The sequence below is a fragment of the Nannobrachium achirus genome (assembly GCF_963921795.1).
Source record: "Nannobrachium achirus genome assembly, chromosome: 24".
NCBI classification, from domain to species: Eukaryota; Metazoa; Chordata; class Actinopteri; order Myctophiformes; family Myctophidae; genus Nannobrachium; species Nannobrachium achirus.
This window is the reverse complement of record NC_137831.1, coordinates 21244599-21256599: the sequence shown is the minus strand read 5'-3', so window position 1 is coordinate 21256599 and position 12001 is coordinate 21244599. Positions and strand designations below refer to the sequence as shown.

Below are 12001 nucleotides of genomic sequence, written 5' to 3'. Positions count from 1 at the left end.
TCTGGACTTTTACTTGTAACGGAGTACATCTACAGTGCAGTATTGATACTTTTACTTAAGTATAAAATGTGAGCAATTTCTCCACCACTGCCGAACTGTCCACAGCCCTCCTCTGTGACACAGGCCAAATAGACAACACAGTGCCATCTTATAAAGAACATTATTTAAGACCATTTATACGAAGATGGTTTGAACATGGTTAAATGAAGCGGTCCTTGAAGTCATAAAACATCCATCTGTGCCGGTGTCCTTGGCTTTTGTTTTCACACACAGGCTGCCTGGGGCGGGGCCGTTCATAAGCTTCCAAGCGCATTCCTGTAACGACGTGAGCCGCTAAGCCTGGCTGTCTATCATTTATCATGCGGAGGTAACAGCGGCAGACTCAAGGATATGACAAGCCGGCAGGATCAAAACAACATCCGTCATCCAAACACATCATCTGTCAATTAGCATCGTGAAGCAACGCGGCGTGACACCCTGGCCACACACACGCATGTACACACACACACACACACACACACACACACTCACGCACACGTGCACAAACAGACATTCAACTGATGCCTAATGAGAAAGACTCCAGGGACGTGTTTTGAGGTCAAGGAGGTTGAAGCCAGCATCTAATGAACCCCAAGACTCTGCAAAATACTGTTAACTAACACGCAATGCGATGCGTTGTAAGCTTGTAGATGTGCAATTTCCACCAGGGACATGCTGGGCCCCTGATTCAGCCCAGGAAAAAGAGTTGGAGAGGCCCTCGTTGGAGAGGCCCTCGCGCTATAGAGAGAGATCTCTCTCTCTATAGCGCTGCTGCTAAAAGATTTGTGACAAAGCCAGTGGGCTAATTACATGAGTTATATTTCGTCGTTGTCGGGTGGAAACCTTGTATGTCCAAAACCGTTTGTTTTGTATTTATCATTTTAAAAATGATTTAAACTAGTGAAAACCGCCGATCTACAAGCACACAACGCCTCGCACCGCGAGGCGTTGTGTGCTTGTAGATCTGCTGTTTTCACTACTTTTGTGCGACGGCCTTGTATGATGAAGCAGGGCTTTGCTTTGCGAAAAAATGTACAAATTTGTTAAACTTGGAGATACTAGGTTTCTGCCTGACAGTGACGCCCAGCCCCCAAGGTGGAACAAAGGCCGACATTTTATTTGTATTTTTTTCCTAATGGCCGGCCTGGACCCGCCGGGAATGAACCGGCCGTTCGGGAGTTGTCCCGCTTTTCCCAATGGCCAGCACGTCCCTGATTTTCACTGAATTGCAAATCTACAAAATAGGTTCGCTAGGGTTTATGTAGTTGATTATTCAAACTATTATGGTGCCCTCCTCTCTCGGGTCTTCTGGCCAAGGCCTTGTCTGTCACAAGTGTTAATTGGCACTCAGGAGCTGCGCATCCATGAAACAGAAAGCTATTATTTTAATTTGTTTTCTTGTCATTTCTACCGTGCCGTTGTAGCCCCCACTCTAAGGAACCGCCTTCCCTTGGCAATTAGTCAGTTTATTATTTTAAAGAGCTGCAAAAAGCATGTTGTTTTATAATGTGTTGTTTGCCCTCTGTGCCGTTTTTTATGTGTATTGTTTGCTCCTGTTTTACGGCTTGAGCTTTACTATAAAGCAGCTTGTAACTCTTGTTTTGAAAGACGCTTTAGAAATAGAACTGACCTCACCGGTACCACATATTTATAGAGAGGTAAGCAATGCTGGTCCTAAATAGGACGGGTCCTTGGCTTATAGACCAAAGGAATAGCATATGCACATCCCCAAAACGTATATACGGTGCTGGATCCAGGAAACAGTGAATGGATAAGGGATAATGTCCGCACACGATATAATGCTCTCCCGTCTTTTCTTTTTATTTTCATCCTTGGCTTATAGTCACATGTACACACGTTTCAGTCTCGCATTGTGATCCTGAAGCTTCTTGAAGTTGATGAAGTGTTGACTTCGCTGCATATGTTTGAATGAATTGTGAAATAGAAATCCATTCCGACTTGACTCGATTTTGACGCGTAAGCGCCTTGCCTCACCGGCACGCACGGAGACTCCCGGCAGAGGTGTGTCACCTCTGCGTGGGGCCGCCCGAGCGCCGCCTGATGAATGACTCGGGTGATGAAGAAGCTACAGGGCGCTGCTGAATCAGTCTATCATGCATCATCGCGAGGAACATTAGGTTCAAGGACACGGTGTGAAGCCTGCCGGGATCCATCGCTCAGCATTCAAAGACGCTTTTTACAGGATAAAATATGACTCGGCGCGCAAGCTCCCCAACCTTCGGAATAATAAATAGCTGCGGCTATTAAATTGAGGCATCGCTAAATGTTATTGTTTACGGTTCGGGGTGTTGTTGCAGCATACTGCTACCCTGGATCAGCGTTCAGCGACCAGGGTTTCTAATCGATTTAACCACTTAAACCCTCTATAGCAGGGGTAATGTTTTTTTATTATTTTCTGAGTGTCAGTGTGCCATGTCAACATGAATTATAATGACAAATATTTTTGACATATTTTGATTGGCAGGACATTGTTATAACAATTATTAGACCCAGAGCAATAACCCACCTATCTCCCCGACTCCCTCCCCAGGCAGAGTTCATTGAGTTTTAATGAATGTAGAATTTTGTGCAAGATGTAATTTGCTCTAAATTAGCTAACTTCATTTAATTGAACATGTTTGAAAAACGATTTGTTTTTAAAATATAAATCCTCTCTCCACGCTTCTGCCAGTGTGCCGGTGGGTGATCACCCTCCCCTGTGCCAATGTTGGCACCTGTGCCTAAGGTTGCCTACCTCTGCTCTATATTATATACTTACTGTAGTAAACTAATATTTTAACACTTCTGGACTTAGTAAACTGGACCTTAGTTGTCTCTGTACTTGGACCACTTTTTTTTTCTGTCTGCACCAAATCTCTTTGCCAAAAATACAAGCTCACAATGCGCTAGCAATGGCAGGGTTCAAGTGGTTAAAGAATGAAATATAAGCACTCCTATACCACCTTGATCACATCAAAAGAAGCAAGGACATCTGTGTGTGCGTGCGTGCGTGTGTGCGTGCGTGCGTGCGAGCATGCGTGCGTGCGTGCATGTGTGTGTGAGTGTGAGAGTGTGAGAGTGTGAGAGTGAGAGAGAGAGAGTCCTCCTCACAAAGACAGTGAAATTGAACTGCATTCTAGCAGTAAGCTGTAGAAGAAAATAAATGTTTCAGTTCAGGGCGCTTTATTTCCCGCACAGGCCTGACATCATGCCCTGACTGAATGCATGGCCCGTACATTCAATTATGGCTTTCATAAAGTGCATCAGTGCAGACGGCCTTCTCGCTGCTCTCATTGTCCAGAGGATTTTCGATTTTATTTTATTTTAAGCCATTTAGGCTTAGAATTATTGAATGCTTGAGCTATTGAAAAATAGCAGATCTACAAGCTCACAGCGCGGCACCGAGTCGTGAAAATGTGTGCAAAGTTTTCAATATACAGGTATATATATATTTTTTTTTAAAGTAAACTTTTGTAACTCAAAATTCTGCTTCTGGGGGGTCCCTAGAACAACATATTTTGAGATGGGGGTCTGTGGCAAAATAAATGTAATTTTGGGGGTCCTTGACATGAAAACGTTTGAGAACAGCTGATTTAGAGGAAGGATTTAGAAGTCGGGTCAAAGATCGGGTGAAAGATATTCAAAGACTTATACAAGCTGTGAGCTTGTATATCTGCTATTTTTCAATAGTTAAAGCACAAAATAATGGTGGTTAAAATCTAACGCGACTCGGGCGCGTTCCAGGTATTTGTGTGTTAAAGAGAATGGACAGGGTTTTAGCAGCTAGCAACACAATGTGAACTAATACGTCTTTGGCACAGAGTACAATTCTTTACTGGAGAACTTATAATCTTTTTGTTTTACCATTCTTTGCAAAGAATGTGAATCTGCAGTATGAGTACAGTATAATATTTTATTTGAGCGTTGCCATGCACACACGCAATGCATGCATGTGTTCGGGTGTCAGTGGTGGAAGTAAGAAGATCTCAGTCAGATGAAGCAAAAGTAGCAATACCACAATGTAGAAATAATAGTAGTAAAAGAAAAATACCTGCATTTAAAATTGTACAAGACTATGAAAATTTACTTTCGGTACCAGAGTAAAAGTAATCATTATGCAGAAAGGCCCATTTCACAATTATTTTGTTTAGTGTTGCAGTTGTTTAAGATGGGGCTGATTTAATTCAATGTATGTGCTTCCACTTCAACTGCTGGGTCGCTGGGGCTTATCATTTATCATTTAATTTGGTATTGATAATCTAAATCTGCTAAAGTACTGTAACTAGTACCGGTAAATGAAGCTGTCAAATAACTGAGGAATTAAAAGTACAGTATTTGCCTCTGATATGTGGTGTACAGAAGTATGAAAGTACAGTAAAGTAAAAGTACATAAAATGTGTGTGTGTGTGTGTGCGTGTGCGTGTGTGTGTGTGTGTGTGTGTTGGTAAATGTGGTTTAACGGGACAATTGGCCTGAATACACACCACACTAACAGGACATTTTGGATTAGCAGGACAGGACTGGTGTCCTGCTAATTCATGGACAATTCTGAAATAGCAGAAGTGTTTCTACTGGTCTAGAGAGCCCAAATCCACCTTTTTTTTTTGATGTCCTGTTAATACACATACACCCGACTTTTTTGTGTCTGAACAGCGCCCCCATAGGTTGTGTAATGCTACTGCATGTTCATACACAAGCTCATGAATATTCACACACAGTGTATGTTTTGAAGCACCTGATTGGCTGGGTGTCAGAGTCCTGTTAATGCACATACATGTTTTTATGAACATTTCAATGACATAGCATTTTGGGTGAATAACGTTAGTCATAAACACTCTTCAGGGGTCTGCCATTATAATAGCAACACCACAGGCCCCATGTGGCCCCCAGGGGCCCCTGGCTGCCATAAGCACACCGTTGCTCCGATCCACACTAAACTTGGCACACACACCGTTCAGGGGTCTGCCATTATAATAGCAACACCAAGGGCCCCATGTGGCCCCCAGGGGCCCCTGGCTGCCACAGGCACACCGTTGCTCTGATCCACACTAAACTTGATTGTACAAACACCGTTCTGGGGGTCTGCCATTATAATAGCAACACCACAGGCCCCACGTGGCCCCCAGGGGCCCCTGGCTGCCACAGGCATACCGTTGCTCCGATCCACACTAAACTTGGCACAAACACCGTTCAGGGGTCTACCATTATAATAGCAACACAAGGGGCCCAATGTGGCCCCCGGGTGCCCCTGGCTGACACAGGCACACCGTTGCTCCGATCCGCACTAAACTTGATTGCACAAACACCGTTCAGGGGTCGGCCATTATAATAGCAACACAAGGGGCCCAATGTGGCCCCCAGGGGCCCCTGGCTGCCACAGGCATACCATTGCTCCGATCCACACTCAACTTGATTGAACAAACACCGTTCAGGGGTCGGCCATTATAATAGCAACACAAGGGGCCCAATGTGGCTCCCAGGGGCCCCTGGCTGCCACAGGCACACCGTTGCTCCAATCCACACTAAACTTGGCATAAACACTGTTCAGGGGTCTACCATGTTGGTGGTTTGCCACACCATGGGCCTGCAACATGATTTGCATAACATACAGACAATGTTTCTTAATTATACAAATTTAACCAGATATTGCAATTGTTGTATTGTTATTTTGTGTAATAATTAATCAAAACGTCCCAAAAAATCACGTTTATATTAATGTCCATTTTCCAAGTTTGCCAACATTTTAGCTCACTCCAAGGAGGCTATGCATATTTTACAAACCACTCATCCAATTGACTGTACATTTTGTGGTTCTTACATGTTTCTATTTTTTATTAATGAATTGCATTTGTTTTCTTAATGAAAATCTTGGCCGGATTTAAAAGGCATTTTTAGAATCGGCCCCAGGCCTAAATGGATTAATGCAGTGGTTCTCAACCTTTTCAGGACACAACCCCCTAAATTAATAATAATAGCAGATCTACATGCTCACGAGGATGTAGATTGGCTATTTTCACAATTTCTGCATAATATTTGTCAATTTGGCCAATGTTTAATTTAAACTGTCACTCTAGAGGTATTAGAAAGTACTTAAACTGTCACTTTAAAAATGTGTAGCTATACAAGTGATGACCATGGTAATCAAATGGCTATTCGCATAACAGGTTTACCAGGCAGGCAGTGAGTGGTGGGCTTGCACATACCCCCCTATTCATATGGATAGGCTACTTTAACACCTACTGTAGGTTTCCAGCGGTGACTGTATGTGCATTGTGCGTGTCTCAGGCTACCTGGCTCCATTACTGTGATAGATGAGATTTGTTCAAAGCAAACTTTTAGTTAGCACGCACACATCTAAAGGCGCTCGTGCATGTGACGTCAATAAATGACCGTCCGCCCTGAAAAGAAAACCCCAAAGCACCACTGGTAGCAGCTCTGCACAGTCATGTATGCTGATCAGCGTAGCTCCTATATACAGTATCACATGACCACATCATGACCATGACATCATGTACAGTACATATGAGTTTAAGTTAACTCCGACATACAGGAGTAGGCAGGCACCCAGGCACCATTTTTACCGATTAAGTTCAAGCCTACAGATCATTTTGGTCACTTTATCATCTAATCAGGCTTTTATGAACACCCTGAACAGTTTTGAATATTTATATATTTGATGTAAATGTTATCTTTCCCCCCAGGCTCAGGGCCTCTCCACATACACACCCATTGTAACTTCAAACTTCATTAAAAACACACACTATTTTTTTCTGGTGACTCATACTACCCTCCTAATACGTGAGCAGGCCGTGTTTTCTCAATAACCCTTTTCATTTATTTTTAATAATTCTTTGGGAAAATTTGAAAAATTAAAATTATTACAAATAAATGAAAAATTGTATCGAAAAAAAAACATGGCCTGCTCATGTATTAGGAGGGTAGTATGAGTCACCAGAAAAAAATATAATGGAGTTTGAAGTTACAATGGGTGTGTGTGGGGAGAGGCCCTGAGCCTGGGGAGGCAGACCCATGCAAGGCAGAGTTTTTTTAAATGGAATATCCCTTTAAATCCCGATACTGATTCTAGAATTATTCCTCTACACAGTATTACACAGTATAGGCAAAATTCTTGTGTTACGAATTGTGTGTACATCTTGTAGATCAGTGACTTCACTAGCCTTCAGATACAGTATATGACACCAAAGTAGCTTACTACAATTCTAAGGTCAAATTATTCTAAATAAGCTTGTGACCTTGAACTTTTATCACTGAACTGTACTGTCTGTACTGTACTGTCTGTACTTTTACTGTACTGTAAAAACAGTGCAGTAAAAGTTTGTTTATCGGTGATGACACTGATTGACAAATTGTAGCATTCCCTGTGGGATCATAAAGCACCAAATAGAGTGTCTCGTTTGGCTTGAATAAAGCATAGCCTTATTAGCCTACTACCAAGGTTGTCCCGAATATGCCATTTCCTCATATGTGACACAATGTTACTATAGTCCGGCCAGTTTGTGCAGTATTTTGATGGAATCGCGCACTTTTTTGCCTGAAATGCTCGGACTACAATCAGTCTAACCTGCTTGATTCCTCCAGACTCAAATCTAATCCTCATCTCCTTGCTTGAGGGAGCAGGGATTTAAAGTTCCTTGAAGTACACAAGTTCCTTGAAGTACACAATAAAGAGGAGCTCAAGTGGGACACAACGCACGTGAGGATAAAGAATTTGCAACTATATTGCTTTTATCGCCTGAAGAGGTTCGGAGTCTAGGCTACTGCATCCTCAGGCTGGACTACAATAGCTCCATTGAGAGTGTACTGTCACACCTGGATTCGCCCACGAGAATTATTAAAGTTATATCACTGGATTGATCCAGACAGACAAACAGTCTTTTAATTATATAAAAGAAAATAATGTGTGAATTAAATCAAACAAGCCACCTGTCCTGTTCTCTGATTGGCTGTAGCACGTCTCTACTCTCAGTGCTGTCACAACCCATGTTAGGCTTTTAGGTTATAGGACGGCAAAAGGATCATCTGGGCTAGCATGTTGCATTGTGAACCGGGCTTAAGAAATCTGTTATACAATCCGGGATGAGGTGCGTGTGTGCGCGTGTGCGTGGGTGCATCCGGCAGTGGTAGGTCACGTCAGACAGTGGGTAGGTAGGAGTCTATGGCATCTCAGTGATGTCATGATGACTCAGACATGCAACAAATCGGTCATATATCTGCACAAAAAGGGGTAAATTGCCCCCATTGATTACGGAAGGGTACTTTAGAAATCTGAAGATACCCTTACACTTAAACCTTATGCTGTATGTTTACTGTTCAGAGAGAAAGCAATGGTGCACAGTCATTTAGATAATCATCTGGGGACCCCCTCCCCAAAATAATTCCCTGACCCAGAGGTTGAGAACCACTGCTTTAACTAACCAGAACAAAAAAATAAGCCATGTGCATAGATTACACAGATTATGAGTTCCATTTGGTTCCATTTGTATATAGTCACTAGTAAGACTACCCTAAGCATAAAGTAACACGTAGGATTTACTTTCACACATATTCACAGTATTTAAAGCCTTGCCTTGTACAGACTGCATACAAACAAACCAACTGACTGTGGGGGGAGGGGCAGCTTCTCACTCACACAGTTTTGAGTGAGTGCAGTGAGGGAGATGGGGGATGGGGGATGGGCAGGCAGCACAGGTGAATTTGATCAGTGGCTGATTGCATTGCAAGCTAGTAATCAGCAAGTGGGCTACAGTGGAAAGAATGAGTGAAAGGGTTTCCCTGCACAAGGTGAAATCTTTGAAAAGAGTGGAGGAGAGCTTAACTCAAATTGGTTAACAATCGGCAGACAAACAGGCAGGCAGGCAGGCAGGCAGGCAGACAGACAGACAGACAGACAGACAGACAGACAGACAGACAGACAGACAGACAGACAGACAGACAGACAGACAGACAGACAGACAGACAGACAGACAGACAGACAGATAATGTTAATTTCACCTTGCATCATGAGACTTAGTGTTCATTTGGTTCCATTTGTACTGTCAGAGCAGTGTAGATGTTGTTGACTAAAACTATGACGAAAAGTATTTGTCGATTGCATTTCTTTCACTGACAAAAACTAAATAAAAACTAAGCTGTGATGACTAAAACTAAGACTAATTATATTGACAATTTCGTCAACAAAATCAAAACTAGACTAAAACGTTAGGGAGGGACTAGTGGAGTAGAGAGTCATTTTATGTTTGGTTGTTCTCAAGTGTTGCGTGCTGAAAATAGCAGATCTACAAGCTCACAACGTGTCGCGCAACGCGTTGTGAGCTTGTAGATCTGCTATTTTCAGCACACAACCAAGTGTAAAATCACTCATTACGATGCCATCAAGGCCTGCCAAAATACATTTTAGTTGACTAAATGAACTGTAGATTTAGTCGCCTAAAAATGTATGATATTTAGTCGACTAAAATTAGACTAAAACTAAAACTCTTCAGGTCACTAAATTATGACTAAAATTAAATGACATTTTATTCAAAACTAAATCAAAATTTGTTGTCAAAAACAACAGTGTTAGAGTCCCTGGGCCTGAACAGTGGTTCTCAAAGTGGATTCCAACCTGGAATTCACTTTGAGAACCACTGTGTGAACAGAATATGAACATTTTTACATAACAGCATGGTAGCAATATCAGAATAATGATAGTTGACAAAGTAACCATCTTGGTGGTGCCGGTGGTGATAACATTAATATCCAAAGAAAACATTTGCCTTGTCATGGCATGTTCGGGGACATCATGAGCATTTAGCAATACAAAAGATTTGCATTCATTCAACCTTTATTTAATTTCTCGAAAAGATCAATTGAGGGAGATCCTCATTTACTACTTTATTGAAAATAGATGTTTTGATTTATGTAAATGTGGGGGTTTCTGGACTAACGCTGGTATTAAACATAATTCTGGAAAAAGTAGCCTATTTATACATTTGCAGGCAACTGAATAATGGGGATGCAGTAACGCACTGTAGCTTATGAGATACTGCAAATCAATTATCAAATTATAATTGCCATAATTATTCCTTGCAGCTACAAAAATGATGTCATACAACATGTAACTCAACATTAAAGTAGGGCTGGGTGATAAATCTCAGACCTGACTTTCTTTTTTTTTAAGATTAGTTTTTTGGGCTTTTTATGCCTTTATTTGTTAGGATAGTAGACAGACAGGAAATGGGGAGAGAGATGGGGAATGACATGTGGCAAAGGTCGTCTGGATCGGGAATCGAACCGGCGACCTGCATACCTAGACTTGTGGATCTGCTATATTTTAAAGATTCACTTAATTTTTCTTCCTGTGCATTTACCCGCTGGAAAAAACAATGTCATTGCTTAATTGCAGTGCACTTAAAACTGACCCAAAAACAACAAATGTATCGATAATTTATACCTACAATCGACAGGCTGCAGTCTAAGGCAGATTTTGGTTTCGGAAAATGATTTGAAAAATGCTCCCTTCAAATGTTCTGGGTAGCTATAATCACTGTAGCAGGTCCCCCAGCAGCAACGTTTCACCATGGCCGTAATAATGTAATATAAATGTTTTTGATATTAATTTGCCTATATACCAGTAAGACTCCCTAATCGGGTCACATTTATGATCGGCTACTTTTGACTATTTTCCCATATTTTTTTCCCAGGGGGTCCGTGGGGAGCCCTGGCGGTGGCTGGGCCCCTGGGTACCCCCTGGGTGCTGGCCCCGTCTCTCCCGGTCGATGGGGGGCCAAGGTACGGGCTTTTTAGCGGGTTATGGGAGCCAACTTTGGGTGGAAGTGTTTTGCTACGCTGTCGTCCAATCCTCACAGTTAGGGAGAGGGCTTTGCGACAGATCAATCATGCAGTAATCATGCAGATCTACAAGCTCGCAGCACGAAGCATTGTGAGCTTGTAGATCGTCTATTTTTTGGCAAAGAGATTTGGTAGAGAGTGAAAAACTACTGTATCAAGTACATATATTATGTACCTTTTACCAATTATAGAGGGTTTAAATAGTACTGGATATGCAGCTCGGCAAATAAAAGGTGAATTGATCCCAGTGTATGACAGAGGATGATATCACGATAAATTAAATCTCCACAATATGATTATTGTGAGTGTTTTTTATCACGATAAACGATAATATCGTATATTGTCCCATCCCTACGGTCTGAGGTGCTTTGGCGGTCTTCCCCGAATTTTGTCTGATTACAGCGGGGCAGGGCTACATTCCTGTGTCCTACAAAAAATAAATGTTGAACCTTGTTCATGATTGGTGTGTTTTTCAGCTATAGTTTTTGGTCTTATAACCCTTCCAGTAAATCTCTTATGAAAATCTCTAAAGAAGTCAAGAATAACAGACGAGCTGTAAAGTTAACTTCACAAAGCTTAAGTCTATTGACCCCTCAGTCATGACATTTTCAATGTCCCCCTTCGACCAAGATGGATGAAAATGCTAGTTTGTTCACTGCAGAACTTTATTAACAGTAGCTCAACATTGAAGATGTTGAAATCACATCTCTCAGCCTGTTCTCAGGCCTGCTAAGTCACACACAGTAGTCATATTGCATTGAATTGTAGTTTACCATCTCAGTGGCACCAACAACACTTAGTTAGTGAGCTTTGTATCGATGTCATTCCAGTCCTGCATGTTTACTGGCTTATATTCCACTTGTATGGTTGATCCTGAGGGCAAGTCAGGTGTTGAAACAGTAACACACCACTGTAGGCAAGAGACATTGACCGAAGTGCTGTACATGGTGCATAAATGACAAACAGGCCTACCAGTAAGACTCCCTAATCGGGAGATAAGCGACCGTCAGGTCACATGTATATACAAAGACGGATGTAACTGGCATTGGTTCCTAGTTGTGTGGACAATGTATAGTTTTGATTTGTAGGAGCAGTGTCCAAAAATGTGTTC

The 12001-nt window shown here is 42.0% G+C and overlaps 1 protein-coding gene across 1 annotated transcript in view; it reads right to left on the bottom strand.

The window, feature by feature from the left end:
• xirp2a (xin actin binding repeat containing 2a) overlaps positions 1-12001 on the bottom strand; it is a 91816-nt gene that overhangs the window by 19316 nt on the left and 60499 nt on the right. The window lies entirely within an intron of this gene.